General features: G+C 38.6%; 1 protein-coding gene across 1 annotated transcript in view; it reads left to right on the forward strand.

Annotated features, from left to right (window-relative positions):
* NAALADL2 (N-acetylated alpha-linked acidic dipeptidase like 2) overlaps positions 1-27,491 on the forward strand; it is a 408,397-nt gene that overhangs the window by 111,615 nt on the left and 269,291 nt on the right. The window contains exon 2 of the mRNA XM_039338401.1: positions 23,001-23,080. The gene's annotated coding sequence lies outside the window, so the exon portion shown is untranslated. The remainder of the gene's footprint in view (positions 1-23,000; positions 23,081-27,491) is intronic.

Below are 27,491 nucleotides of genomic sequence, written 5' to 3' on the forward strand. Positions count from 1 at the left end.
TTCACTGCCTCCTGGGCGATCTGCCCGCTGCAGATCGCCCAGACAGCCCAGGCAGTCCCATGGTGGGCATGCCCTCTGCCCGTGCCCCTCAGCATCAACTGAACGCGATCGGGCATGAGGGCAGGTCTTGTCTACACTGCCTGGCTGCCATGACCTTGGCTGTGCTGCTCCGTGTGGGCCACGCTCGGGGGCGACTCTCCTCCAGGGGGGCTGCTGGTGAGGAGGGGGTCACGGGGGAGGCAAGGCTGGGGCAACAGCATGTGTGCCCACAGAGAGGGCTCCGAGTGCCGCCTCTGGCACCAGTGCCATAGGTTCACCACCTCTGCTCTAGTCCCTTTAGCTCTGGGAATATCACTGGGTGAGTTTAGGATAATTGTTATTTTGGAACCCAACTTACCACTTATGGGGGAAAAGAGGAGGCGGGTGCTTTGAGTTCCTAATTCAGTGGTTCTCAACCTTTTTAATGCCGCGACCCCCAACCGGTCGTAAGTCGAGGACTACTCAACTGGTGCAGCACCGTTGCAGAATGGGACTTTTGACAGGCTCAGCAGGGCAGAGACAGCCTGGACAATTCCTATTAGCTTTTGAAAGCCAATAGAATTAGACTCTATTCAAGAGAGTCTATTCTATTGGCTTTCAAAAGCCAATAGAATAAAAGGGAGTAGCACAGCTAAGGAAAAGGGGGAAAAAATGGCGGACTGCGTTGTTTGGTGACCCCCGTGAAATGGTCGTTCGACCCCAAATGAAGTCCCGACCCACAGGTTGAGAACCACTGTCCTAATTGAAGATGGGCAATACATCTAATGAACAAATCATTATTTCGAGTGAGCTATTATATTTTTCTCTTTTCATGGCTGTACATTCCAAATTCATCTAATCTGTCTTCAAGTAGCCTTGAGAAGCCTTAGGATGCTTCCTTGTGGTTATATTAACAAACTATTCAGATTAAGAACAGTACATTATGGAAAAATCTATCTATACGATTGCCAACAGTCAACATCAACCTGATGGCATGTAATCATGATAATAATAAAAATCATCTAATAGAAAAATAAGTTTACATAACTTAAAGGAGTCAAGCTATTCTCCAAAGCACGTGAGGGCAGGACAAGAAGCAACAGATGGAAACTCATCAAAGAGAGAAGCAACCTAGAACTAAGAAGAAATTTCCTGACAGTTAGAACAATTAATCAGTGGAACGACTTTCCTCCAGAAGTTGTGGGTGGTCCAATACTGGAGGTTTTAAAGAAGAGATTGAGCAACCATTTGTCTAAAAGTGTATAAGATTTCCTGCTGGAGCAGGGTGTTAGACTAGAAGACCTCCAAGGTCTCTTCCAACCCTGTTATTCTGCTAAGTTGGCTTAAGATGCCAGGAAAACAGGAGAGCCCTATTTGGGCAACTCCTGCACTCCATATAATAGTAAAATTTAGATTGACTGTGAATATAACGCTCTTCTGAAACTGCATTAAAACAAAACCTGCACGCTAAAAACAAACAAGAACAGAACAATTGACTTATGTCCTTTTCCAGTAGAAGTACGTATACATGTGTGTGGGTATGTGTGTGGGTATACAAAAACACACCTATGTATGTATGTATGTTTGGCACTGTGCAGTAACAAATGAGCTTGCAAGTTTGTTGCAAAGATTCCAACTTCCCAGTGCCAGAACTAGCGACAATAATGTGTGTTTAAGTTTTGCATAAAATATTAGTAATTTTTTTTAATAAGGTATGAAGTCTGGGACCAAGGTGCAAACCACTAGAGAGCTAATTGTACAACGAAGAAAGGATTTTTACACTGACTCATAATTACGGAAGGTGCCACCCCAATATTTCAAAAACAGCTTCTTTTGCTGCAAATTAAGAAAACTTAAAATTATACATAGAATAAATTATTAGTACACATCAATGTGAGCCAAAAGCAATTTAACAGATACACGCTGTTTCTGCAGGTTTATGCATTTTTTAAAAAACTGAATAAAAAAAGGCCTAAAGCTTGTAATTCTTCTAGAAGGACGCTTCTGTCTGCTTGATTATTTTGCTTGCCTTTTCCTGTATCTTTTTTCAGTTCTTCAGCTTCCTTTTTGAATTGTGGTGATCCACACTGTAACAAGATGTCATTATTTCTGCCAACTTGAAGAACTTTAAGGAGGATTATACAAATTGATGGGTGATAAGGTTAAATAGCTCCTGGTTAGGGCAACATGTTTTGAATTACAGTTTAGGGGAGATGAGCAGGTAAGTTTTCTTTGCAAGTATCCCTTCTGCATTTAAACAAATGTGGGACCATATACTGTAGGTCTTTAAATTAAACAAGCATAGCTCTTCTTCTGATATGACTGGAATAGTTCTTAATTAAAGAATTCTCTGTTGGGCTTAGTTGGCGAGGCAATAGATGAAAGGGATGTGTGCCTTTCATGAGAAAATGTATGGTATGTTGTGGTTTTCTGCTCCTTTTGGCATTTGGGCCATAGAAGAAATTCTGGATCAATTCAGGGCCCATTTTTCACAAAAAGATGATTTCCAAATTTCAAGACAGGATATAAATTGGGAGAAGAAAGAACCCCAGACCTGAAATGGAACTCACTTTTTAAGTCAAGGTTACAATGTAATATTTATTTTTAAAGAGTTGCCTATTGTTATCTCCAGCCTTTTCAGCTTATTTGAATGTCTTTTCAGTGCAAGTCACCACAAGAAGGAAAATTAAATTACCTTGGACTAAGTGGATTAATTCCTCAGAGCAAAAGTACACTAGGGTGGGTAGGTAATCATGGAGATTTGGTGTTGGAGAACTGCTTCTTGGCTACTTCTTTGCAAATACGGATTGAGTGACTTCATGATAAACTCCCAAAACCTGAGCAAATGACCAAAAAATGTCTACAGAGCATTAGTTATATTGAATAAAATCAAACATTTAAGTTATTTGACAGGCAATCAGAACTTCCCTCTCATCCTGCAGAAAAAAATTGAGATTCTTGCTATTACCAAGTAGTCAGCTATTACGAGATGAGATCAGTCTGCTCCTTCTGAATGCCAAGTGGTGATTGATAATTCAACTGGAGATTTTTGAGGGCCTGGGCAGAAGATCATGAAACACTATCGGAAGAGATAAAAATGTTTATAGTATCTGTTCTTTGTTCCAGTCATAACATGCATTTACTTACCCACTGTGGAGATCAACTGAAATCATATACCAGCTAGAGTGAGGGAAAGAGGGAAATGCTCACTCTAGCTGATCCTATAGTTGACCAATTGTAACATGCAGGGAATCCTGATTTGACAAAAGCAACAGCAACACAATCAACTTAACTATGATTCAATGGCTGGATCCCAAAACAGTTTACTTCTTCCTATTATTGGTAACAGGTCTTACCCATTAGGACTTGCACTGATGACGTTACCTAGTTTGGGTAATGAAACATCTGTAAGAAAACAACCAAGCTCAGAGAGTACCAAGGACCCCTCATGACAAATAATTCTACAGTACTTGTCCCTGGTAATGATTCTCATTCTCTCTCTCTCTCTCTCCCTCTCATCTTCTTTTGTAGGTGGAGCTTTTATTGCTGTTTACTTACACGTGACTTTCAAAATAGGTATTTTCAGGGAAATGCAATTCATTAGATAATGCTAATAGAAAACTTATATTAAAAATATAGACCCGTATACAGCCAAAAGGTCAATATCTGATCTCGGCAGAGAGATTTATTTCTAGGTTGTACTAGAAAATTATGAACTAAAATACTGTGCAGATAGGAAGCATCTCAAAACAGATTGAAAAGGATTATGTATATTCAATGTAAATCTGACTGTGGATCGAGGAATAGTTACAGGTGAAAATATAAAATGGAGTATTTTGGAGAAAGACAAAGAGCTGTTGGTAGCCTACCTGCAAAATATACTACCTGTAATTGTTTAAAAGCAAATATAGGTTGTGTGTTAAAAAGAGTTGGGAATGTGTGATATGTCAGGTTTCAGTAACTATATCAGCATATTTTTTTTCAAGCTAATATTTTTAGGTTGTGTGGAATAACAACCCACCTGAGCAGGTATGAGCACCTGTGCTGCTCCTTTCCTCTTTCCTTCTCAGCCTTTCCCCATTATCAGGATAATCCATCTGTCAATCAAACTGCAGCTGCCAATAATACAAAAGGGGGGGGGGGAGGAGGGAAGACAAGATGGCTGCCTGGGAGCTGTGCAGCTACTATCCTTATGAAGAAGTGGCTGAATAAACAGCCACAACTTGGAATAGAGGCAGCAGATGAAAAGTTGGAGAGAGAGGAGGGATTTTGTTTTCTTACCCTCAGATTGGCATGAGAAAAAGATTCTTCAAGCTATATCCCTCAGATGGAACCAAGACTGGGAAGAAGCGAAGGGTCAAGAAACCCAGCCAGGCACAAACAAGGCAAAGAAAAAGCCAAGACTTTGACAGAACAAAAATAGAAAAACAAAAACTGAAAAAGGTAACAGATGGATCAAACTTAGTAGAAAAAGGAGTATAGCTCTAGAGTAATTCTTTTCCTCCATGCTTAATCTCCCTTTGGTTAGTCCTACCCATTATTCATTTGTTTATATTTTTGAAATTTAAATCCTATCTGTATTCCTATTTGCCTGTATGATGTCAGGCACAAATAACCAGAGCCATTTTTTGAGTTCATAGCACAGTCAACTAGCAGTCAAATTGGCACTAGATAAAGGTCAATTAAATTCCCTGAGGGGAAGTGGGGCTGGATGTGGTCTTGTGGCAATGCAATGACTCTAAGCCAGGGGTCTTCAAACTTGGTCCTTTTATGACTTGTGGACTTTAACTCCCAGAATTCCTCAGTCAGAATGCCTGGCTGAGGAATTCTGGGAGTTGAAGTCCACATGTCATAAAAGGACCAGGTTTGAAGACCCCTGCTCTAAGCTGACCCCACCTTCCAGCTCAGCCTGCTCTTCTCTTGCAATTATCAGAAAGAGAATCCTCTATCAAACTATGGCAATGACATATCTATCCGCTGCAGGGTAAAAGGACATGTGAAAACTTGCACATGAGCTGGAACTATGATAGTACATTCCTTATGGAGATCCTATAGGAAAAAGATCAAATGAAAACAAAATAAAGCACATCCAAAAATTAGCAGATATAACTTGAATATTGTTAAAATTTAAGACTGTTTTTGAGTTTAAAGTATAGGAATAAAGACAACTCATTCTGCCCTAAAGTCATGATGTTTGGAGTACCCAGGTGAATTATTAGAGAATAATGTTTATCTTCTCAACATTATCTTCTTTTAAAAATATAAGTATTAAGTATCAGTTCTACCCAAGCATGTAAGTATTTATTTTTATTTCAAAAATATTCCAATGAGCTATGACTTTCCTCTTGATTCCATAATGAAATTTTAACATAGTTAAAAGTGGAATGTATTTATTTTTAGCCATATTCTCGCTTTCCTAAATACCATTGATGAAATATTTTAATATATAACATATTTTTGTTGCTATGTATGAGATACAAAATTACAATTAGTAAATTTAAATAAAAGTGATACAAAAAAATTGGCATGTGACATGAAAAAGCTACATGATTGAGGGCACTAAGATTTTGTTTTTTTTACAGCTCCTAATTACTTAGGTGCTCTTGATATTTTCCCACAGTCTCATAAATTAACTAATTAATCAAGCATTAATGGCCTTGTCAAGGCAGATGTTAAATCCAGCTGCTAAACAGAGTTTTAATGGGTTTTTTTCTCATCTTTTTTTTTTTTTTTACAAAGCCAATTAATTACAGGATAAACTTATGCTCCTGAGGGAAGGACATGTACTATTTGTCAACCAAAAAAAACAGTATTTCTATCATGATTTAAGGTCATTTAGAAAGTCTATTCATTTTAGCTAGGAGTATGCCAGAACATTCAGTATGGACCACTTTGAACGAATGTTTATGTATGATGAAATGGGAGAAATTTGGAATTCAATTCAATGTTAGAATTTATTCAGCCACAAGTTGTAGAAGTTGTAGAAGTGTGTAGTAAACACCACTAATTAATAGACTGGTTAAATGATGCCAACAATTGTTAATGATGCTTTACCAGATATTTAAAAGAAATTGAGTGATATTTTAAAAATCAAAAGGGAAATACAAATAATAAGCCAGGAGAATGACCTGGATATTTTTTTTTTTAATTGGACTTACAGAACAAGCTTGTTAAAGCTTTGAAGACTGTTGTGAAAGGGGGCAAAGAAGAAATGAAAAGAAATCATATCCTATGACAAAGTTTATTTGAACAGACTAAAGATTAAGACTGTTAGAAGTAAAAGGAAAAAATATAAAGGTTTTTTTTTAAAATCAAAATTTTCTATGTCCCATTCTTTTCCCTTAACCTTGCCAAATGCCATTTTTCAAAACTATCATATGCTCATTTTGCATTCCAAAATTTGGCAAGGTTTACTTGCAAATAGTCCTATCAATTGATTGGATCCAGAATTTCTTGACTATTACTTAGTAATCATTTGCCCATCCCCCCTCTCTCCCTACCTTCATTTTATATGCTGTTATAATCCATAGGATGTCTGGATAATTTAAAAGAACTTCCTATCTATCTCAGGATCCAAGTTTCACTATCACACTTTACTAATGTAAAGAATATTACTTTTCTGACTGTTTATTTTTGAAATGACTTTATGCTTCATGCGCTTCCTAACTATCAATAAAAACTTACATATTTTGTATAAAACTTCTCCAAAATAACTGGATTTATCTAATTAATAACCCAATTACCTAAAATAAGTATTATTATTTTGTAGGAGGAATGTAGGAGGGTTTTTTTTAGCAATCCAACTTAACAAGCATGGTTTGTTTGCTTTAAGATTATCAATATAATTTACTACTATTTAGTAGGTTTATATTCTTAAATACTCATTGTAGAGCTTTTACCCATGCTCATACCATACCCAAACATATCTTAAATGCCTTTTACTTTCCACAGAATATGTATCCTTTTTTTATTTTCCCTTCTTAATACATGCAGTCTGAAACTCTCTGTGCAGAAATGTGTAAGCCATAATGTGACATAAGAAATGTATTCTTCAAATAACATGTATAGAAGAGTGGCAAAGATATAGAATAATTTATGTTTCTTGACTTGGGGGAAATAAAAATGAATGAAGATTTTGTAGTGAGACTTTGTGAATTGCTGCAAGATTTTAGAATGAAAAAAAGAGATAGGATTGAATATTTTGGGGGGGATTGAAGAAAATTGGGTGCACTGTTGTCTGAGATTTGATTGCAGGTTTCAAAACAATGTAAGAAGTTAAAACTGATTACATTTCATTCATTATATAATACACTGATTTTGAACTCTGCTTTCTTAAGGTGCATTTTTGACCATATAAAGTCTATCTCTAATCACTTTGGCTCTGAATCCTCCCTCATAATTACTTTAAAAAGAAAACAGAACTTTGATTTATACTAATGATATTTTATTTGATGCTATGGGAGCCCTGGTAGCTCAGTCGTTAGAATGCAGTATTGCAGACTAACAGCCCACAGCTTGGAGTTTGATCTTGGCAGGGCTCAAAGTTGACTCAGCCTTCCATCCTTCTGAAGGTAAAATGAGGACTCAGATTTTTTTGGGGGGGAGGGTAATATGTTAACACTGTAAACCACTGAGAGAGTGCTATAAAAGCACAATGGAGCAGTATATAAGTCTAAGTCCTGTTGCTATTGATAATGAGCGTTCTACATTTTTAGAAAACTTGCACACTAAGTTCAGGAATGAATATGTGTTAGAGTCTTGATCTGTACTGGCAACTTGCATGCACTACCCGATCAAAATTTATTTCTGGTTAAAAAGTATCACAAAAGTTACAGTTTGTAAATAATCCCACTCAGGAAATAAGCTTTTGACTTTATCATGGATATGCTTCATAGTACTTAAGGTCTGTTGGCAAGGAGATTCTTGTACAAAATCTTGCTCATCCACAAATCCCATGGATTAGTCTCTTTGAACCTAACCTATTTCACAAGATTCTTGTAAGTGTAAAACGTACCAAGCAAAAAATATGTTTTCTTTGGAGAAAAAGCGGGATGGGAGCTTAGTAAAAGAAATCTCACACAGGGAGAAACACAGATGGCAACTACAACTTTTCTAATTAAATCAGGGTTCTGTGCTAATGTGAAACAGGGAATCTGCCTTGCTATGATCACATGTAAACACTGAATCCCATTTTTCTGGGCTGAGAGTTTTGTTTTTTTCAACTATGATTGCTGAATTCCATATGGCAAGCCATTTATGGTAGGAAGCATATTGAAATTGAAGTATAAATTTTAAAATAAGCTGAACCCAATTGAAACTCATACATCCCCAAGAAACCTATGAAATTCTATAGATCTCTGGTTCTATTCACATAGTGTCATGATCTTCTTTGGCTCTTTTCCCCTTAAAGAAAATACTACTACTACTACTACTACTACTACTACTACTACTAATAATAATAATAATAATAATAATAATAATAATAATGCAAAAAATATCATTTGCCTGTAAGCAAAAACTGGTGGGATCATAAAATAGAGAAAGTCATAGAAAATGATAAAATTAAACTGCTCTGGGACTTCAGAATTCAAACAGACAAGCACCTGCAACATAACACCCCAGACTTAACAATTGTCGATAAGAAAGACAAAAAAGTCTGGATAGTGGACGTGGCAGTGCCTGGAGACAGCAGAATAGAAGAGAAAGAACTGGAGAAGATAACAAAATACAAAGACCTACAAATAGAAATAGAAAGGCTGTGGCAAAAGCAAGCAAGGGTAGTACCAATAGTATAGGCTCCTTGGGTGCAATCCCAAAACAACTGGAGCACCACTTGAACACCATTGGCATTGACAAATTCGCTATTAGTCAATTGCAAAAGGCGGCCTTACTAGGAACTGCTTCCATCCTGCGACGATATCTGTAATACCATCAAACATCCACATCTGCCTATCCCAGGTCCTGGGTAAGGACTCGATAGGTAGACAAAATGCCAAATCCAGTCTGAACATCTGGCTGACTGTGCGATGATCCATAATAATAGTAAAGTTGGAAGGGACCTTGGAGGTCATCTAGGCCAACACCCTGCTCAGGCAGGAAATTCTATACCATTTCGGACAAATGGCTGTCCAGTCTCTTCTTAAAAACTTTCAGTGTTGGAGCATTCACCGCTTCTGGAGGCAGGTTGTTCTAACTGTCAGGAAGTTTCTCCTTAGTTCTAGGTTGCTTCTCTCCTTGCTTAGTTTCCACCCATTGCTTCTTGTCCTGCCTTCAGCTTGACTCCCTCTTCTTTGTGGCAGACCCTGAGATATTGGAACACAGCTATTATGTCCCCCCTCATCCTTCCTTCATTAAACTAGACATACCCAATTCCAGCAACTGTTCCTTATATGTTTTAGCCTCCAGTCCCCTGATCATCTTTGCTGCTCTTCTCTGTACTCTTTCTAGAGTCTCAACATCTTTTTTACATCGTGGTGACCAAAACTGGATGCAGTATTCCAAGTGTGGCCTTGCCAAGGCATTGTAAAGTGGTATTAACACTTCATGTGTTAATGTAAGTGTAACCCTTGAAATCACCTAGGGATGGCTTATTCCTGATATATAAACATGACTAGTTGGCAAAGATAATTTGGCTCAGTTGCGTAATTCTGGAACAGTCGTAACACAATTTCTGTTGGTTCTGTGTAGGCCTTGAAAATTAATTAGCTATTCATATTAGGGCAACAATAGATGAAAATAAAATGGAAAGGATTACACATTTCTCCCTGTGGAGCAGAATGGTAAAACCTGCTGAATTCTATAGGCTTTTATTAGTCTTAATTACCTACTAATGACTTGGGTGGAGGGGAAAGGCATACTAGTAGACATAGCGAAGTGAACAGGTTTGATGAAAGACCATGATACAATAAAAGATGGTCAAATGAACCTGCATTTACAGTATTGATATGGAAGATTAAAGAGAGTACAAGTTATTTTTTGAAGCTATCTAACCAGCAGACATTCATGGGATAATCCAGAGGGTTTAACTGTGGCTGTGCAACCATTACTAACATGATTTTTAGATGTTCATTTGCACTGTGACTTATTCCAATTAAATGTCCCCTCTAGACAATAAATTTTGGTGGAAAATACAGTGGGTGGCTCTCTTTACAGGGAATGCCAGACCAATTTTTATTTATTTATCTTATCCTGAAGAAATTTCCTGGGAGAAAGATTTCTATTTGTCTCTTCTCTTTGACTGTTGTCCAAATAGCTATTTCTGGGTTGTCCAATTTGGCACTTGTACCTGTACTATCTACCTCTTTTGGGACCTGGAATTTTTAAAATCAAGCTTCCTTCTTTTTAGTTTTATATAGTGCATCTTCATTTCTACCTGTGTTCTTCATTTCTGACTGCTGACTTTATCACCATGATAAAGATTTGACCTGAAGACCTCCCACGTCCCTTCCAGTCCTATGGCTCTATGGTTTTTATCCAGTTTTGAACCATCCCATTCCAGGAATCTATCATAAGATAAAAAGTTGTTTTTGAATGTGTGTGAAATGCTTCAGTAAGTGTTGATTGAAAATTGCAGTATTCAAATCCTTTCGTTCAGGATTTCAGAAGCTGTTCTCCCACCTGTTCTGCTTTTGGAGAGACTGTTAGAAAAATAAAAAAGAAAAAGAAACGTGATCATTCAATGCTAAGAGGATTTTGTTGATTAGGAAGAGAACTTTAGACCACACACTGATTTCAAAGAAGAAAAAAAGGGAAACCGGTGTCCAACAGTTCACTTTAAGATTGAAGTGCTTACCACAGAGTTAAACCTGTTAACTCAGGGTTCAACTTTTTGAATGTCCTATGTATAAAATGTCACAAGAAGCTATTCATCTTTGTATGTGGCTTCCTTGTTAAAAAAAAACTGCTTTGCTGAGCAGAGCTTTAAGTTAATGTCAGATATAAGTAGAGTCAAGAATAAAATTCCTATAAATCTGAGAGCTGGCATGGTTTCAAATGCCCACTATAATAATAATAGGTCCTCGACTTACAACAGTTCATTTAATAACCATTCAAAATTACAACATCACTGAAAAAACTGACTTATGACTGTTTTTCACACTTACGACCGTTGCAGCATCCCTATGGTCACCTGATCAAAATTCAAATGCTTGGCAACTGACTCATATTTATGACCGTTGCAGTGTCCTGGCTCCAATTTTGCAGCCTTCTGACAAGCAAAATTAATGGGGAAGCCAGATTCACTTAATCATCATCTTACTAACTTAACAGTTCCGGTGATTTACTTAACAACTGTGGCAAGAAAGGTCGTAAAATGGGATAAAAATCACTTAACAAATGTCTCACTTAGCAACAGAAATTTTGGGCTCAATTGTGGCCGTAAGTCGAGGACCACCTATACATGCTCTTTTTTTCTTCTTCTTTTTTTCTCTTTTTTTCTTAAAGAAAAAAAGACGGATTCCTCTCATACACCCATTTAAGTATGCAGTTTTTCCACAATTTATTCTTCATTTTGGATGTCATTGTGTCAAATATACAGCTATGAATTTGCCATTCGTTGCTACCCATCCATAACATAATCCATTATATGAAGTTTGCTCTGTTTCACTCTCATTGAAATCCCTGGCAGATTTCTTTGGCATCCTCTGTGCATTGTGTTTGCTGGGGAGGGGAGAGGGGGAGAACTCTGCCTGGAAAAAAGAATTGAAACCTGAACACAATATTGGTCTTGGAAATTGGCTCTCAGCTCACATAGATTGAGGGGGGAGGGGATAATATTGCATAGTGGCATAAGTACATTATAGAGCATTTGCCTAGCAAAGAAAATGCCAGAGTGATGAGTATTTTCCCTGGCTGGGTATGCATTCTTCTATTCCTTGTCAGGGGGAAAGTAATATTTTATACAGTTTGTAAAAAAACAGTGCAAATCATCTCATAACAAATAGTGATCAAGCTATTTGCAAACGCTTGCCCAAGGATGTCAGAGGATAGTCTGAGGAATAGCACTGTTGCCTTGCTGACAGATTTCAGAGGCTGATGGCTTGCTATTACGGTAATGCACATCTGCTGATGTGTGTCAGCAGTGAGTCAAAACAGCTTTTGAGATTATGTTGCTAACATGCTGAGAGAAGGGACTGAGTCAATGGCTAACCAGCGGCTGACTGTGCCAGGGGCAACAGAAGTTCCTTTGATGTGAGTTGCTGGTAGACTGTGTAAAAGCATTTAAGGCAAATCGGATTCTGTATAAGAAGCTTTCTCTTGGACAACCGGTTTTTTTTTACTTTGACCGAGGGCAGATGTACTAAAATGACTTTCGGGGGAGAGTGAAAACGACAAGCGAAAAACAGTTTACCACACAGAGAACCTGCTGGGAGTGTGAAACACAGAAATAACAGGTAGGGCGAGTTGGAATAAAAGAGTTATTTGAATGGGACAGAATGAGTCTTCAAGAGGGCAGGAGAACAGAGTGAACCTGATAGGCTGATAACAATTACACCGATCAAGAGGAGTATCGCCACCTTTTGGCTAAAGCAGAGAATGACTGGATCTGAGCAATTGTTTGGCACTTGGATGTGAACTAGATTTGCCTTTGCATAGTCAGTGTAAATAATAATAATAATAGTAATAATAATAATAATAGTAATAAACTGACATTGACAAACTTTATCTACCAAGGCAAATAGGTGGGCGTGGAATCCTGCAAGTACATCAAATGGTTGAAGAAGAAAAAAAATGGCTTTGGAAGAATATCTGAAGGACAGTGATGAAGATGCACTGAAATTAGTATATCAGGAAGGCTTACTGACTCCTGGAGAGACCAAACTGGCCAAAACGAAAGACCAAATGAAGAACAGAATAGAGGCACGGGAAGATAAAGCACTACATAGCCAATACATTTTAAAAAAATAGCTGGGAAAACAGATAATAACAAGACCTGGCAATGACTAAGAGCAGGAAAATTGAAGAAAGAGACTGAGGGACTAATTCTGGCTGCACAAGATCAAGCCTTAAGGACAAATGCATATAAAGTCAAAATTGAGAAGACAGCAACAGACAGTAAGTGCAAAGAAGCTGAAGAAACAGTGGACCACCTGGTAAGCTGCTGCAAGAAGACAGACTGACTACAAGCAGCGGCATGACAAAGTAGCAACAATGGTGCATTGGAAGATCTGCAAGAAATATCATTTGCCTGTAAGCAAGAACTGGTGGGATCATAAAATAGAGAAAGTCATAGAAAATGAAAAAATTAAACTGCTCTGGGACTTCCGAATTCAAACAGACAAGCACCTGCAATATAACACCACGGACTTAACAACTGTCGAAAAGAAAGACAAAAAAGTCTGGATAGTGATGTGGCAGTGCCTGGAGACAGCAGAATAGATGAGAAAGAACTGGAGAAGATAACAAAATACAAAGACCTACAAATAGAAATAGAAAGACTGTGGCAAAAGCAAGCAAAGGTAGTACCAATAGTAATAGGCACCTTGGGTGCAGTCCCAAAACAACTGGAGCAGCACTTGAACATCATTGGCATTGACAAATTCAGCATTAGTCAATTGCAAAAGGCGGCCTTACTAGGAACTGCTTCCATCCTGCCACAATATCTCTAATACCATCAAACATCCACATCTGCCTATCCCAGGTCCTTGGTAAGGACTCGATAGGTAGACAAAATGTGAAATCCAGTCTGAATATCTGGCTGACTGTGCGATGATCCATAATAATATTTTTTAAAAAGTTGATAGGGACCCTGGAGGTCATCTAGTCCAACCCCCTACTCAGGCAGGAAACCCTATACCATTTCAGACAAATGGCTGTCCAATCTCTTAAACACTTCCAGTGTTGGAGCATTCACAGCTTCTGGAGAAAGGCTGTTACACTGATTAAGTGTTCTAACTGTCAGGAAGTTTCTCCTTGAACTTGAGTTTTGCTTTTCTACTTTCACATGAGCTGCAAAGGATGTCCCCAAAATATGATTTATTTCAGGTTGTCACTTTACTTCTGTAAAATATGAAACAGAATTCACATTTATTTGGAAATATGAGCCATGGTGGCACAGTGGTTAGAATGCAGTACTGCAGGCTACTTCTCCTGATTGCCGACTGCCAGCAGTTCGGCAGTTCAGTTCTCACTGACTCAGCCTTCCATCATTCTGAGGTCAGTAAAATGAGGACCCAGATTGTTGGGGTGGGGGCAATATGCTGACTCTGTAAGTTGCTTAGAGAGGGCTGTAAAGCTCTGCAAGTGGTATATATGTCTAAGTGCTATTGCTATTGAACACAGTGAGACTTATTTAAGAACTGGGGCAAGAAAAGTCATAAAATGGACCAAAATTCATTTAACTGTCTCGCTTAGCAACAGAAATTTTGATCATACATCAAGGACTTGATAGAAAGTAGTGATAAAGAAGAAGTGGTTCTGCATTAAGAAGTATATTGTCTCTTCTGATAACTTCGTAAAGCCGCTTTAGAACTGAAGGTTAAACTAAGTAGTCTTGATAAGTGAGTTTAACCTTTTTAGAACAAGCAGAAGTATGTCTTTTTTCCCCTCTTCTCTTGGCTAATTTCTTGAAACAATCCGCAACCTACAGCAGATTAAAAGTGGCTTAATTATAAATCCCAAGAGATGCTGATCCAGTTTTAACTATTCCGAATGCAACGTCATACTCTAATAAATGCAAATTGATGCCTGCAGTTCCATGTTCCCACTTCCCACTCCTTGTAAGTAACAATCCCCCTTTTTTCTGCTCTTGTTCTCTTTCCTCCCCATTTCAGAGGAATAAATGAATGCAAAGGAGGAGAAGGAAGCAATATGATAATGTTGATTATTACCTGGCTTTTAAATCTGGCATTTTAAAATCATGGAAAAGCACTGTGCTTGTTAACTTTCATTAGCAGCACCCTAATCTCTTTCAGCTTTGGGGGGAAAAAACATGCAAAAGCTTCCGTTTGAATTTGTGCATGTAAAATCACATAATTATAATCTCAATATTATAATGACCAGAGAGCTGGGAAATAGGTTTCTGTGTATGTCTGCATGTTTATGAGAATGGACTTTGAATAGAAGAGTAATAATAATCATTATTTCTTTTATCCAAGGGAGACAAAAATGATGCATCCTCCTTATTTCCCAAGACTACTTAGTTTAACCTTCAGGCTTGAAATTGCTTTCTTCTTCTTGTGCCATATCCGTTATTGGACGTTGCGATCATGTTGACGATCCTGCTTTTATCAGAAGCCGCACGAAAAAGTGCTGCTGAGTTTTATCCAAACCAGTCCCTTAGATTTGAAGCCACAATGTTCTTCTTCTGCCTAGACCTCGTTTTCCTAGCCAGGTATTTCAGTCCCAATGCTCCTTAGTTTCCCAGTTCAGAAAAAACATCTAGTTCAGGTAGTCCTTAGCTTACGACCACAGTTGAACCCAAAACTTCCATTGCTAAGCAAGACAGTTGACATGAGCCGAGGTGGCGCAGCAGTTAGAGTGCAGTACTGCAGGCCACTTTAGCTGACTGTGTTCAGCAGGTCAGCGGTTCAAATCTCACCGCTCAAGGTTGACTCAGCCTTCCATCCTTCCGAGGTAGGTAAAATGAGGACCCAGATTGTTGGGGGCAATGTAAATATATATACATTGCTTACTGGTGTACACCGCTTAGAGAGTGCTCGCACTTCAAGCGGTATATAAGTCTCATAAATAAATAAATAAATAAGTGAGTTTTGCCTCACGAATGAAGGCGAATATATGTGGCCCAGGATAATGTTGCAGGATCAAATCTGGGTCTGTCCCCGGGTCCAGAGGTTTAGTCTTCTGAGCTTTTGGACTCGTGCTGGAGCCCATCCTCTGGGAACTTCTCTCTAGCAGAGTGTGTGCTGTTCTGTGTGTGGTACTTATAGTGCCTGTTGTAACTGGCTTTTTAGATGTTGATTGGAGTGTGTTGATACTGGCTTTTAAGTCATTAGCTGTCATTGCTTGTGCTGCCCTTAGGCATGAAAGCTGGCTGGGGAACTTTCAGCCAATGATTTGTCCTAGTCCCGCCTTAGGCACCAAAGTTGGCAGGGTGACTTTGGATCGATCAGTCCTTCTCTTTCAGCCCAACTCACCTCACAGGATTGTTATTGTGGGAAAAATTGGAGAACAAAGGAATATTAGGTACGTTTGCTGCTTTGGGTTACTTATAAAGTAATAAAGGCAGATAAGAATCTAATAAATAAATCATTAAAGGAAAAGGGGCAGCACAATTCTCAAGAGTTACAGATGTTTCAACGTTTGTTTTCTTTTTTCTCCTTTTTGTATATATAAAGTATATGTATACACACACATGCGTGCACATAACACACAAATAATAATGAAGTTAAATTGCAGACGAAGCTACTAAATTTCATGAAAATCATGTAACAAAAATATTTTTGCTACCTGTTTCTATAATAAAGGGCCCAGCATATGTATTAGTGATGTAGTGACATGGCATGGTGTTAATTCATATCCCTCGTATTTCTTATATGTTTTGGTTTAACAAAAACGTTTTTTTCCTTCCACCCATAGACCTTTGTCACAATTTCCAATTATATTTCTTTTAGAAAGATACGGAGAAGGAACAAATGACTAATTGCAAATCATCCATCAACATAATTATTCCATTTACAAGCATATGTACTAATGTGAACATTACTTGTTTACTTCAGAAAGCCAAATGGTAAACAGAAGTATATATAGATAATCTCTGAACCTATTTGTCTGGCATTTGACAAACGTCTTTGCTAAGAAAGCAATACCATCCCTTCATATCCAGCCCATATTAAAAAAAATACCGTAGTAGGAAAACAAGTAACAGTAGAAAGAAATAAAGCTAGATATGTCCATGAAGAAAACAAATTTAATAGTTTCCAGAATGAACTGATAAATTTGAAGCAAATCTGTGTTTATTACTTTCACAGCAGGTGTAGTATGCATATAAGCACAGTTTTGAAGCTTATAAATAACATGTTTTTACATGTGCATTCAGGCATTCAGTTGTCAGTAGGATAATATGTAAACATTTATTGGAATTCATATACAGAATGGAATTTATGGTTTGGCTTTCCACATACATGCATCTTTATCTCTATTCTATGTATTGTGGGTAATGCAACAGCTTCATACAACATGTGAAGAAATTAACAGTTACTCTGTTTTTAGTATTGCAGATTTTCACACATTTTTTTCTTTTACCAACGAAAAAAAAAAATTGGGACAACTACTGCATGTGGTACCAGATTGTGGAGTTTTGTAGAAAATGTAGCCTAGCATACACTTTAAAATATTCCCAGTGACCACATCAGCTTTAATAGATAATTTCAAAATAATATTTTTGGAAAGAAGAAACCAGGAAATTTTTTTCTCCCACTTTTAATAACCACAGAGCTCATTTTGGCAGATCATATTACACACCTGTGTACTCATGTTGTATTAAAATTGGCAATGAAGTTTCTAAAAGTTTTCCTCCCTGAAAATGAAATTTTCTCAGGGAGCTTCAGCATTTCCTTCAAATTTATCTGATAGTAGTTTTGCACTTACCGTATTTTCCAGCGTATAAGATGACTTTCTAAACCATGCAAATCTTCTCCAAAGTCAGGGGTCGTCTTATATGCCCAGTCGTCTTATACACCGGAAAATACGGTACTTAATTGTTGGAGATGGCCAAGAGAGGTAATGCTAATGTTTTTGATTTATATTATTTATATTTCTATTATTATGAAACTCCACATGGTTGTGCTTCCCAATTGTTCCTCCTCCTCTTCCTCCTCTTGAAAGCACAAATTTTAAAATAAACTAAGTCTCCTTCAAGGTGCAGAACATTGAAATGGAAACTGTAAGGAAAATGGAAATGCTATTTTTGCAGTGAATAATTTTGCAGATAATGAACTGTTTCCTTCATCTTTTATTAGCAACCTTAAGGTATCCATGGGCTCCTTTGCTTTACTTCTATTCGTACCTCTTTACATTAATTCTGCTAGAGCAGTATTGAAGGTCCACATGGCTGTGCTTCCCAATTGTGCCTCATCTTCCTCTTCCTCCTCCTCTTCCTCCTTTTCCCTGGGGTTGCGAGATGATATTTCAGGAGGTGCAAAAACTTGGGTTTTCAAAATCATAATGTATATGCATAATTAGTTGCCGTCATTTTGAACTTTTTTAAGGGGTGCGAGAATATATCAGAAGTGTTCTAGGGGTGCAGGGTATAGAAAAGGTTGGGAGCCGCTGTGCTAGAGTATCCCTCTTCCTTTGTTTTGTCAAGACTTTTCTGGTGGACAAGGTCTGTCTTTTGTCTCAGCTAGATAATAACGTGTTTTTGACCTCACTTCCATATCTGGGTTGTAGAGTCCTAGGCAACCCACTGGATGATGGGGAAAAAAAGATTTAGAAATTTAACTGTGTTCTGCTCTCTAGTGGTCTTCATAGATTTGGTAGCCCTAGTTTATGTATTTTGAGATGAATTATTTTATAGGGTTTCTCTACATTGACTGTCCATTAAGGAAAGTGCATTGAAGTCCAACCTATAACTGATGAAATAACACATCCTTTAGTACCTGTTCAAATACACTAGCGGTTCTCAACCTATGGGTCGCGACCCCATTTGGGGTCGAACGACCATTTTACAGGGGTCGCCAAACAACGCGATCTGCCATTTTTCCGCGCATGCGCGGTGGCCGCATACATGCCGCGCATGGGGGCGCCACCGCACATGCATAGCGCACATGGGCACTACCACGCATGTGTGCCGCACATGGGGTACCGCCGCGCATGCGTGCTGCGCATGGGGCGCCACCACGCATGCACGGTGTGCATGGGCGCTGCCACGCATGCGCGGCGCGGTACGCATGCACGGCACGTCCGTGTGACCGGGGGTCGCCGTATAAAAAGGTTGAGAACCGCTGAAATACACTGTCACAAAGATAAGTGTAACCCATACAAATAGTAAAGTTTCCTATTCAGAGTACAGTAAGAAGTGCTATACTTTATTTATTTGTTTATTTATTTTATGTATTTGTATATTGTTTTCTACTTGAGCAGAGGGTTGGACCAGAAGACCTTCCAATTCTGTTATTCTGTTATTCCACCCTTATTATTTTTAACAAATAACTCAAGACAGCGAACATATCCAACACAACTTCCTTCTCCTATTTTCCTCACAACCTCCCTGTGAAGTGGGTTCGGCTGAGATAGATTGACTACCCAGCTGGCTTTCATGGTTAAGGTGGGACTTGAATTCACAGTTTCTTGCTTTCTAGCCTAGTACCTTAACCATTAAACCAAACTGTTTATATTTCACGTATGCATGCGTGCATTCTTGCTACTTCAAAGGAAAGATAATCTTGATTCAAGAAATTCAATCAATGCCAGCCATTTCTGTGAGACACAAGAGAGACTGGCAGTTTGGAAAAAAATCTGAAGAATTCTATATCATGGTTTGTGTGAATAAACTAGGGTCAAGAAAGAATAACTTGTAAAGTAATTGCAAGCAGAAAACATTGTGATGAATTTTGATATCTCTGTTTTGATATTGGTATGTACACCTACTACATTTTTAACTTGACCCTCTTATTCTACTTCAAAAGCTTGAAAGGGAAACTGCAAAGTTCAGTAAGCAATATAGAGTTAAAAAGAACAGTCAGAGTAAGTCTGGAGAATGAAAGGGTAGCCAAAGGTAATTGCTAGAGAAGAAAATAGATACTACAAGGCAGTGGTGGATTCAAATAATTCAACAACCAGTTCTCTCTGAAATCCCAGAACCCTTTAAGAGGTGCATGAGTAAAAACTAGGGCAGGGGGTAGGTGCCCCACACATCCCACATCTGCTTACTTCAGGGGCCCCGTACCCAGGCCACTTCCTTCTCAGTGACCTCTGCCTGGCTGCCTGCTCGCCTCTTCCATTTCACTCCCCACCTGCTATGGAGGATAGACTTTATCCAATCCCCTCTACCTTTTTGGAGACGGGGAAGTGATGGTGAAAGGCTGTGCCACCATAGTGCAACAGCTTCATCTGCCACTGGAGAGGCTTTCTCCAGTCCTCACCAACCCTGCCGACCCCGCTTCACCCCATAGATCACCTGCCCGGTGGCAGCTGCTGTCTCCTTCTCCTCCAACTCTCCAATGGCTTGCGCTGTGACTGGGGGGGGGGTACAATCCTCCCCTGCTGGCTCCTTCCACCAGCCCTGGTATCCTTCTGCCAGCCCTCCATTGCTGCCACAGCATACCTGCTTGCACCAAGCAGCAGACTGTGTGGGCTGCCTTCTTCCCAGCCAAGAAAGAGAGAAAGGGAGAAAGGCAGCTTATGGTAACTTCCCTTGCCTCTCTGGGTGTCCTTAAGTCTTCCTTCCTTCCTTCTGCTGATCTGCACTTTCTTGCTGCCTTGCATTGGCCAGCATTTCCCTTCTCCGTTCTGGAAATGGCAGCCCCGTTGTCTGCTGCTTTCCTCCCGACAGAAGGAAGGAGGAAAGAAGGAGGCTTTGTATGGAAGGATGCTAAGCTCCAAGAAAACTATTCCAGCTGGAGCTGGGCGAGGAAGGCCAGGCTCCTCTTTCCCAATGGTTTCGCAAAGCCCTTGAGGAGTGGATCTGTTTCCCTCAGGTTTAGCCTCAGTACCCGCTTCAGATGGCAAACAGAAGAGCTTTGCTCTTTTCCTCCAGGCCCTTTGAAATTGCCGCCTAGCCCTTCGCTTTTCTGCCTTAAAATCCAGAGCAGACACTCGGCTTCTTACGAAAATCATACTGGTAGCTACTGTATCCTCAGCTGATCAGGAGGAAAATGTGTCTTCTCTGGATTTTAGGGCAGAAGAGCGAGGGGGGGGGACAATTTCAAAGGGCCTCCTGGAGAAAAAGAGCAAAGCTCTTCTGTTTGTCCTCTGAAGCAGGTGCCGAGGCTAAGCCTGGGGGAAACAGATTCGCTTCTTAAGGGCTTCGCAGAACCATCAGGGAAGGGAAACCTGGCCTTCTTCGCCCAGCTCGAACTGGAGTAGTTTTCCTGGAGCTTACCATCCTTCCATATGAAGTGTCCTTCCTTTCCTCCTTCCTTCTGCCAGGAGGAAAGCAGCAGAAAATGGGGCTGCCATTTCCAGAACAGAGAAGGGAGATGCTGGCCAATGCAGAGCAGCAAGAAAGTGTGTGCAAGAAAGTGTGGTGGCAGTGATGGAGGGCTGGTGGAGGGATACCAGGGCTGGCGAAGGGAGGCAGCAGAGGAGGCTTGCACAAGATTTATTATAACCGGTTCACCGAACTCAACAAAAAATTAAGTATCGGTTCTGCCAAACTGCTGCGAACTGGCTGAATCCCACCCCTGCAGGTCCTCATGCAAAAAAAATAGTCCAGAAATCCAACATTGAAAATTGAAACTGAAAATGTCTGCAGAGAACTAGATTGAAAGTGATGGCTGCAAAAGCACCACAGATTTTCACAGAATAAAAGAATTGGAAGGGACCTTGGAGGTCTTCTAGTCCAGCCTCTGCTCAAACAGGAAACCCTATAACATTTCAGACAAATTGTTGTCCAATCTCTTCTTAAAACCTCGTGTGTTGAAGCACTCACAACATCTGAAGGCAAGTCTTTCCACTGATTAATTGTTCTACCTGTCAGGAAATTTCTCCTTAGTTCTAGTTTGGTTCTCTCTTTGATGGGTTTCCACCCATTGCTTGTTGTCCTGCCTTCAAATGCTTTGGAGAATATGTTGACCCCTCTTCTTTGTGGCAGTCCGTTAGATACTGGAACACTCCTATCCTGTCACCCCTAGTCCTTCTTTTCACTAGCCATGCCCAATTCCTGCAGCCGTTCTTTTTTTTTTATCCCCTAGTCCCTTAATCATTTTTTTGCTCTTCTCTGCACTCTTTCTAGAGTCTCAATATCTTTTTTATATTATGGCAACCAAAATTGGATGCAATATTTCAAGTGTGCTCTAACCAAGGCATTATAAAATAGTACTAACTCTTCACCTGATCTTGATTCTATCCCTCTGTTAATGCAAACTAGGACTGTGTTGGATTTTTTGTAACTCTTCTGTACAGAGATTTTTTGTTGTTGTTGTGTATTACTTATGGGCAACTCTCCCTCCCTTCCTCTATTCATTCCTCAATGCTGATTTCTAAATTATAGAAATAATTCTATATTCTGCTGCAGTACTGCTTTGTTAACTGCTTTGTGACTGTAAAGTACCGTACGTGAATATTCTAAATAGAACTGGCTCCAGGAATGTCAATGTCAGATTTGAAAGTACAGGAATATTCCTTTCAGGAGATTAGGACAGACATTTCCCATTTGCAAATATGTTCCAATTTAGCCACTAATGGCCAAAGCTACAGAGCAATTTGTGCTTTAAAAAAGAGTTGAAGAATATTATTAAGAAGCATCTATTTTACATTTTGTGAATTTGTGGGTGGGGGAAGAAGCTGATTTCTAATGCGATACACATGTAAATGTGTATTATTAGGAGGAATAATTTGTTGGTTTTCTGAGAAAAAGAAAGCTCTGCCTGCATTTGGAATTGCATGTAAGCTTGGCTACCTTGTGTTCAGATACTGCTTAATCTGCTAAAAGAAATGATAGAGCCATTGTACTGATAAATGGTTGCATTCTGTAGCATTAAAGAAAATTTATGTTAAAGCAACGTCACTAAAAACATTAATTAATCAAAGACACTTGCACACTACAATTTAATTTGATTTCTATTAGTGAGACATCAATACTACATTAGCTAATCTTTAGTTTAATGACAATCATTAAGTGGCCTCTCCACCCCTAATTCTCTAAACTTTCTCATTTTTTTTTTTTTTAGTATTCTATCTTATTTGGGGATATGATGGTATTCCTGCAGATTTATATTTATCATCCTCGGACAAGTTTATGTCTATAATCATCAAGTGAAATGCTCTAAACTGAGCCCATTTTTAATTGTGTCATTGTAGTCATTTGTTGTTTTTCGTCTGTTTCAAGCTTTAAAATGAATTTATGTGCTGGTTTTGTGCAGGCTGGTTTGACAGATGAAGATTGATTCAGTTACGCATCATAACAGGAAGTGATTAATCAATGAAAGTTAGAGTTGGACAGGTAAGTAGACTCATCGGATAAGTGTTTCTAGCAGGGTCTCAAGGCATCTTTAATAGTGATGGTAACAGGGCTGCTGAAAACAGAGAGAATAAATGTCCATGGGAATCTTAGATCAATTGATCTAAATTAAATTAGAATGTAAACAACTAAAATTATATTAAATATGATAACTTCTAAAATTGCAACAAAGTAAAAGTATGCAAAACAATATCAATTAAGTAATAATATATAAAATTTAAATGAACTATATTTACAAAGAATGTATTGAGGGATATACATGTGAGAATTTAAAATAACAACAAAAGACAAACAGCAATTAAGACAATATTGCAATATCTACATTTCCATCATTGCGAAGGTAAGGATAGGTAAGGAAGTGTAGTTTCCTTCAATACTGGCCTGGTTTTGTCATTCCAACAAATATTAAGGGTGTGGTAACCAATTGTGGTAACATTCTAAGGCTTTTTGTGTCCCGCATTAAGCCTTACCATATGGTTCCTGATTTATGGGGATAATATTCAAATAGATTTCATTGAGTTGTCAAAAGAAGAGAGGAAAAATTACTCATTTTGGTTTATGATGTGTGGGTAATCTACAGTTAGATTCACAGTCTAAGACTGGTGGAAACTTAATAATTTATTTAGAACCTAAGAATTGTTAAGGTAGTGTCTAAGATTATGGGCAGTTCAAAGCAGATCTTTTTGTAAAATTGGGATCTTCAGGTCTGAAAAATTCAATATTTCCAGATATTGAGGAAGTCTTTTTGGTATCATTCCAGGGGGCTCTCGTCATGATAGGTATTGTAATGGATTTCCTTTTCTATAAGTGTTCAACTTTAATCAGCAAATCCTGATATTTCATTTTTTTCAATTGCTTTTACTCAATCCTAATATCACCCAAAATAGCAACATCAATGAACCAGACTTTCTTTCTTTTTGATAACTGTTATATCTGGCATGTTATGAACAATATGCTTACTTGGATCTGAAAGTTCCCTAAGAACTTAACCCACTCATTTTCGAAAACTTTCTCAACTTGATAGTTCCCTTTGAATGTTTACTACATTCAAATCCAAAACTCTGGCAAAGGCAAAGTAGATTATTTGTATTATTATTTTAAATTGATTATAGCTGCCCATTCTCATATCCTTTGGGTGGCTTAGAAGTACAAATATAAAACCATAAAATAGTTAAAATATTTGGTAATTGATCTGAGAACCTTTCCAATGACTAAGACTGATGCAGCTGTGGTAGCTAAGACACAGAACTCTTTCTTGATGGCTTTAATCCAGATTATAAACTCAGACCAAAGGGATTGCTTCATTAATAAATGATTTGAAGCAGGCTTTGGAGATTAATATGAAGCTATACTGTTTGTATTGTTCAGTTACATACATATTTACAATAATTATAGTTGCATGCATAGTTTAGTGGTCGGTGGTTGTGTTGCACACTGTGTTCCATTCAGCATCCAAAATGGAGCAGGATGGTTTGCCCCAAATGCTGTCGACATGGCCCAATATTGGTAAAATGTCAGCTAGTTTTAATCCTATTTATTCTATATATTTTTACACATGCTATGTTTCTGTGACCTATTTTATACCTGTTTTATTCGCTCAGTGTTGAATGATGTATAGCTATAATTTGTAGGTGCTTCTGACACAAATACAAAAATAAAAATCAATAGGGTATCAACAATATATAAGTTCAGCAATGTCCATTCCATTTTGGGAATATTGTATGAGTGTGACGCATATTCATAAAATACCGTTTGAAGCAACATCCATTGAATCTTTTAGGAAAGATCACAAAAAAGACTTTGACAATAATGTAGCTTTAGGTAAAGTCATAACTAGTCTAACTTTTCTATGAATTTTTATTTGTTATTAAAATGTGCATTTTGTGGCTTTTATGCCAAAGGCACATGAACAAATTCCATACATTTGAGCATTCAGATCTGAATCCCTTCCTCTTAAAACAAAAATGCTAAAGAATAATTTGAAAGATGATCCATCTAGGGCAGGGATCCCCAACCGCTGATCTGTGGACCAGTACTGGGCCACGGCATGCCAGCAACTGGGCCACACAAACAAGAAAAGCCCCATCCATGGGATGTAGGCACCACACAAAACCACACACTCTCTGGTCCATGGAAAAACCTTTCTCCATGGAACCGGTCCCTGGTGCCAAAAAGTTTGGGGATCTCTGATCTAGGGGGCAGGAAAGAACATCAGGAGACTTTTGCTGCTGGATCCAAACAGATCTACGAGAACTTTACCAGGTTCAGCTGATTTCCAATATATTCAGCCTTTTCCATGTGATCAAAGCAAACAACTCTGCTATAGTTGATTCCACAGTAAGGAATGAACCAGCTAACATGCACTCAAGGTAGGTTATGTGCATGTGCTACAATGTCCAAGTCATTAGAATTGCTTTTGGGTGGTGAATGAGCTACCTGGAAGAAGCACAGCATTGCTGTGGGTCAAAATATCAAGTTCTAAATGCCCCTAATACATGGTGATAAAAGAATAACCTTAAAGAAAGAGTTTAGCGATACCAGTGAAAAATATAGATTGTGAAATGCATTAGCTCAATGAAAAGAAACTGCGACTTCAAGAAAAGTATTTGTTAAGGTCACTGTTTCTTCTCATTGCTCTCATTGTTAATCATCAGTAGGGTTTTTTTAAAAAGTGTCATCTATTTCAGCCACTAGGACACAGGTCTGCAACCTACGGCTCCGGAGCCGCATGCGGCTCTTTGAGTCTTCCCTTGTGGCTCCCAGCCTCCTCTGCCTCTGCAGAGAGAGACAGAGACAGAGAGAGGCAATTGCGCGTCCCTGCTTCTCTCTTTCTCTCTCTCTCTCTCTCTCTCTCTCTGTGTGTGTGTGTGTGTGTGTGTGTGTGTGTGTGTTTGTGGCTGACTCAGGAATTCTGGGAGTTGAAGTCCATGAGTCATAAAAGAGATGAGATTGCCTACTCCTGAGTTTGTGGACAACAGCTTGAAACTTGCCAGGTGAGCAGCAGATAGGAGGGGGGGGGAGAAAGAGAGAGAGAGAGAGAGGGAGGGGGAGAGAGAGAGAGAGAGAGAGAGGAAAGAGAGAGAGAAAGAAAGAGAGTGGGGGAAGAGGAGTGGCAGACCAAGGGCAGATAGAGAGGGAGGGAGAGAGAGAGACAGAGAGAGAGAGACCCTTTTGACATCTAAAATGAAGATAACACTGCATATATCCTTTTTTTACCTGTGTGTGTGTGTGTGTGTGTGTGTGTGTTTGTGTGTGTATGTATGTATGTGTGTATATACATACATATATATGTAGGTCTTTGGTTGTTCGGGTTTTCTCCCACGTAAAATTGGAAGTGTCTTGGCGACGTTTCGACGAAGTCCCATTCGTCATCTTCAGGCTGGTGCTTTCAGCTTCGTGCCTCGAGCAGCAGTGTGTGGTCTTGGCTGTTTCTTCCTTTTAACTGCCAGTTAACCAAAGACCTACATACAAATACCCGCGAAAACCTCAGAAAACAAATACATACATATACATATATACATATTATATATATATATATATATATATACACATATACATATACATATACATACACATACATACATACACACACACACACACACAAACACACACACACACCTATAATAAAGGTAAAAAAGGATATATGCAGTGTTATCTTCATTTTAGATATCAAAAGGGTTTTGCAGCTCCCGGTGTTTTATTTTTGGTGGGAAACGGGTCCAAGTGGCTCTTTGAGTGTTTTGGGTTGCATACCCCTGCACTAGGAAATATAATAAGAGTTAAACTCAGGGGATAATAAAATGTATAATAAGCAACTACAAGCATATTGGAAACTTTATTTATTAAATTTATATGCCACCCATCACACTCTGAAAAGCAACCTTTTTCAAGAATACATCAAAGTCTTCAGCAAGAGGTAGCAAAGATATTGGATTTTACTATTCTTAAAAAAAATAAAATAAATGCTGACTTCCAGGCCCTTGAAACATTTTGTTATACTGTATCATAAGAACTGTGGATATGCAAGAAGACATGATGTACAAAAAAATGTGCTGAGTCTCATATACGACTTAGATTTTGGTTTTTATGTGTTTCCTACCACAAACTGGCAAGAAATTGCACTATTGATTTACCATAAGCTTGTTTAAAATTAGGCTCCAGAGACCAACGTAAAAAAAAAAAAAAAAAGATATTGAAGCGTGATATTGCCTGAGGTCCCAGTGTATAGAACGGTAGTCTAAATCTCCAAATAAGCTTGCATAGGTGTATTACAATGTATATCCCATAAATAATTTTGAGAATCAAAAAGTCTTCATTTAGCTTTCAGTAACTATATTGCTTGACTTGGTTTAGGAGCTGAATCATACATATGTGCATCCCACACGATTTGGTT

This window comes from Crotalus tigris, unplaced genomic scaffold (assembly GCF_016545835.1).
Source record: "Crotalus tigris isolate CLP2741 ecotype Arizona unplaced genomic scaffold, ASM1654583v1 scf7180000017549.6302385, whole genome shotgun sequence".
Classification (NCBI taxonomy): Eukaryota; Metazoa; Chordata; class Lepidosauria; order Squamata; family Viperidae; genus Crotalus; species Crotalus tigris.